This window comes from Schistocerca cancellata, unplaced genomic scaffold (assembly GCF_023864275.1).
Source record: "Schistocerca cancellata isolate TAMUIC-IGC-003103 unplaced genomic scaffold, iqSchCanc2.1 HiC_scaffold_836, whole genome shotgun sequence".
Taxonomy (NCBI): Eukaryota; Metazoa; Arthropoda; class Insecta; order Orthoptera; family Acrididae; genus Schistocerca; species Schistocerca cancellata.
Window position 1 is genome coordinate 50001 of NW_026046847.1, and position 5000 is coordinate 55000.

At 52.8% G+C, this 5000-nt stretch overlaps 1 non-coding gene across 1 annotated transcript in view; it reads right to left on the reverse strand.

The window, feature by feature from the left end:
- The window catches only part of LOC126146899 (small subunit ribosomal RNA), a 1909-nt gene extending 194 nt beyond the window's left edge, over positions 1–1715 (reverse strand). The window contains exon 1 of the ribosomal RNA XR_007529816.1: positions 1–1715. This exon is cut by the window's left edge and continues 194 nt beyond it. This is a non-coding gene — a ribosomal RNA (small subunit ribosomal RNA).
- Positions 1716–5000: the final 3285 nt, after the last annotated feature.

Sequence of the window (5000 nt, forward strand, 5' to 3'; positions counted from 1 at the left end):
AACGCGAGCTTATGACTCGCGCTTACTGGGAATTCCTCGTTCATGGGGAACAATTGCAAGCCCCAATCCCTAGCACGAAGGAGGTTCAGCGGGTTACCCCGACCTTTCGGCCTAGGAAGACACGCTGATTCCTTCAGTGTAGCGCGCGTGCGGCCCAGAACATCTAAGGGCATCACAGACCTGTTATTGCTCAATCTCGTGCGGCTAGAAGCCGCCTGTCCCTCTAAGAAGAAAAGTAATCGCTGACAGCACGAAGGATGTCACGCGACTAGTTAGCAGGCTAGAGTCTCGTTCGTTATCGGAATTAACCAGACAAATCGCTCCACCAACTAAGAACGGCCATGCACCACCACCCACCGAATCAAGAAAGAGCTATCAATCTGTCAATCCTTCCGGTGTCCGGGCCTGGTGAGGTTTCCCGTGTTGAGTCAAATTAAGCCGCAGGCTCCACTCCTGGTGGTGCCCTTCCGTCAATTCCTTTAAGTTTCAGCTTTGCAACCATACTTCCCCCGGAACCCAAAAGCTTTGGTTTCCCGGAGGCTGCCCGCCGAGTCATCGGAGGAACTGCGGCGGATCGCTGGCTGGCATCGTTTATGGTTAGAACTAGGGCGGTATCTGATCGCCTTCGAACCTCTAACTTTCGTTCTTGATTAATGAAAACATACTTGGCAAATGCTTTCGCTTCTGTTCGTCTTGCGACGATCCAAGAATTTCACCTCTAACGTCGCAATACGAATGCCCCCGCCTGTCCCTATTAATCATTACCTCGGGTTCCGAAAACCAACAAAATAGAACCGAGGTCCTATTCCATTATTCCATGCACACAGTATTCAGGCGGGCTTGCCTGCTTTAAGCACTCTAATTTGTTCAAAGTAAACGTGCCGGCCCACCCAGACACTCAATAAAGAGCACCTTGGTAGGATTTCAACGGGGTCCGCCTCGGGACGCACGAACACGCACGAGGCGGTCGCACGCCTTCGGCTCGCCCCACCGGCAGGACGTCCCACGATACATGCCAGTTAAACACCGACGGGCGGTGAACCAACAGCGTGGGACACAAATCCAACTACGAGCTTTTTAACCGCAACAACTTTAATATACGCTATTGGAGCTGGAATTACCGCGGCTGCTGGCACCAGACTTGCCCTCCAATAGATACTCGTTAAAGGATTTAAAGTGTACTCATTCCGATTACGGGGCCTCGGATGAGTCCCGTATCGTTATTTTTCGTCACTACCTCCCCGTGCCGGGAGTGGGTAATTTGCGCGCCTGCTGCCTTCCTTGGATGTGGTAGCCGTTTCTCAGGCTCCCTCTCCGGAATCGAACCCTGATTCCCCGTTACCCGTTACAACCATGGTAGGCGCAGAACCTACCATCGACAGTTGATAAGGCAGACATTTGAAAGATGCGTCGCCGGTACGAGGACCGTGCGATCAGCCCAAAGTTATTCAGAGTCACCAAGGCAAACGGACCGGACGAGCCGACCGATTGGTTTTGATCTAATAAAAGCGTCCCTTCCATCTCTGGTCGGGACTCTGTTTGCATGTATTAGCTCTAGAATTACCACAGTTATCCAAGTAACGTGGGTACGATCTAAGGAACCATAACTGATTTAATGAGCCATTCGCGGTTTCACCTTAATGCGGCTTGTACTGAGACATGCATGGCTTAATCTTTGAGACAAGCATATGACTACTGGCAGGATCAACCAGGGAGCTGCGTCAACTAGAGCTGAGCAGCCGGCCGCCCGGGAGTGTGTCCCAGGGGCCCGCGCGAACACGCAAGCGTCCGCTCAATTATTCTGCAAACAGGAGGAGGCTGAGCTCCCCTGCACAATACACCTCGAAACCCTCTCAGGTCCCGGCGGCGCGCAGCGCCGTCCTAAGTACTTGGTCGGGTTCGAGAGAGGCGCAATCGCCCGGAGTTAGGCGAGTAGACGCTTTAGGTGCGACCACCCGTGCTCCCAACTGAGCTTGCCGCTGCCGACAGAGGCCCGGGAGCGTGCTGTCGTGGCATTGCCGGCGGGAGACAACACGCGCCACCTACGGTGACCGGCAGCTCCAACGCCAGCGCCACAGAAGGGCAAAGGCCCCACGTGGGTGCCGAAGCGAACTCTCCCAGCACAGCGCACGTGCCAACACGTCTGCACAACTGCGATACAAACCACCAGCGAGAACCGCTGGGGCGACCGAGCAGCAGACGGCGTCGCGGCGCCGAGTGCCGGGCGGCGGCGCATCCTCAACGCACACAGTCCTCAATCGGACCAGCACACTGCAGATGTCCACCGCGCTTCGCACCGGGCCGGCGAGGACCCACTTTGGCTGCACGGCGCCGCGCGCAGGGTGCCCCGGCGCGCAGCTGCGCCGCCTGCCGCGTCCGTCGGCCGGCGCGCCTGCCACTGGGCGCCCCCACCAGCCGGCTGTAGCGCGTGCGCCCACGCACCGCGCGGCCAGCACGCCGGGCGGCCCCCCCTCACCGGCCGGGGACAGTCCCACCCACCCACAGCCGCGTATCGCTTCACACCCAGATTCACATTCACGTTCGTTGGTATGGTGGGGACCGCTTCGTAGCTGTACCGATCGTTGCCCTCACAGATGTACCTCCAGCAAGGACAACCGCACCACAACGGGTTACCAGTTGTTCATTTGCGTAACGTCACCAGTAAACGTACACGTCCATCCCCGTTTGCAAAGTCAACTATTATTGCATGCCTGCCTGTCAGGTGTCAAGACACACTACATCCGCTCACATCCACGCAACAAAATGTGCCCGACTAGAGGGCACGTGGAAGGTGCCCCCGTACGTATGCGATGTCCATTGCGCGACCAACTGTCAACCGGCCTCTGTAGCATGTCGCAGATGTGGAACGCGGGGCACCGTGCTATCACATTGTGTGAGAAGAGACTACTACGTCTGCATACACGCGCCACTACATGAACAGACGGCTCATGCTGATCGCCATCCACTGCGTCCATTACTCCCACACGTCTCTATGGCGTACCACACTGCAATGCAGCTGTTATGGGGAGATGACACGTAGCTGTGTACACAACATTCTGAGCGGGTTGCGGTTGGACAATACATTAATGTAACGTGTCATATGCCAATTACAGAGCAGGGTAAGGCACAACTTGGGTTAGGTTAAGGCACAACTTGGGTTAGGTTAAGGCACAACTTGGGTTAGGTTAAGGCACAACTTGGGTTAGGTTAAGGCACAACTTGGGTTAGGTTAAGGCACAACTTGGGTTAGGTTAAGGCACAACTTGGGTTAGGTTAAGGCACAACTTGGGTTAGGTTAAGGCACAACTTGGGTTAGGTTAAGGCACAACTTGGGTTAGGTTAAGGCACAACTTGGGTTAGGTTAAGGCACAACTTGGGTTAGGTTAAGGCACAACTTGGGTTAGGTTAAGGCACAACTTGGGTTAGGTTAAGGCACAACGTGGGTTAGGTTAAGGCACAACGTGGGTTAGGTTAAGGCACAACGTGGGTTAGGTTAAGGCACAATGTGGGTTAGGTTAAGGCACAATGTGGGTTAGGTTAAGGCACAATGTGGGGGTAGATTGCGGTACAAATTGCATTACATTGCGGTGCAAATTGCATTACATTGCGGTGCAAATTGCATTACATTGCGGTGCAAATTGAGTTACATTGCGGTGCAAATTGAGTTACATTGCGGTGCAAATTGAGTTACATTGCGGTGCAAATTGAGTTACATTGCGGTGCAAATTGAGTTACATTGCGGTGCAAATTGAGTTACATTGCGGTGCAAATTGAGTTACATTGCGGTGCAAATTGAGTTACATTGCGGTGCAAATTGAGTTACATTGCGGTGCAAATTGAGTTACATTGCGGTGCAAATTGAGTTACATTGCGGTGCAAATTGAGTTACATTGCGGTGCAAATTGCGTTACATTGCGGTGCAAATTGCGTTACATTGCGGTGCAAATTGCGTTACATTGCGGTGCAAATTGCGTTACATTGCGGTGCAAATTGCGTTACATTGCGGTGCAAATTGCGTTACATTGCGGTGCAAATTGCGTTACATTGCGGTGCAAATTGCGTTACATTGCGGTGCAAATTGCGTTACATTGCGGTGCAAATTGCGTTACATTGCGGTGCAAATTGAGGTAGGTTAAGGTGCAACACAGGTTAGGTTAAGGTGCAACATAGGTTAGGTTAAGGTGCAAGATGGGTTAGGTTAAGGTGCAAGATGGGTTAGGTTAAGGTGCAAGATGGGTTAGGTTAAGGTGCAAGATGGGTTAGGTTAAGGTGCAAGATGGGTTAGGTTAAGGTGACATAGGTTAGGTTAAGGTGACATAGGTTAGGTTAAGGTGACATAGGTTAGGTTAAGGTGACATAGGTTAGGTTAAGGTGACATAGGTTAGGTTAAGGTGACATAGGTTAGGTTAAGGTGACATAGGTTAGGTTAAGGTGACATAGGTTAGGTTAAGGTACAAACTGGGTTGTGTTATGGTACACATTGCGTTGTAGTACAGTACACGTTAGGTTTGGGTACGGTACACAATGTGGTATGGGATGGCGTGTTGTGGGGGGGAGGGGGGGGGGGAGGTTCGTTGATATCGACCGTAGGACGTGGATGCCCGAGGCAGCGTCAGTGTGTCAAAGGAGTTATGTCACGTCGGGATGCGCTTTTCGCCAGTGAGAGGGGGCGAGCCGTGTCTGTGGTTGCGGCAGACCTGTGTGTTTCATTCCTGCCAGTGTGTTTGTGCTGTAAGACGAGGCAGTGTGGTGGTGATGGGTGCACCCCTGTGTAGGACATGTGTGGGTGTTGGTGGCTTCTCTGAGCAATTGTGGTTGTCGGACGAGTGGGGTATTCTGTTTTATGATTGGACCTCCCGGTCTGGTTATCATAGCGTAGTTGGTGTACTGTGGCGGATAGGATGCACCGGACGTTGGTCCATGCTGGTGCTTAGTAGTTGTATCTGTGTCTGTTACAGGCAGAGAGTAGTGTGTGATAGAGTGTGTGGCTGACGTGTGGT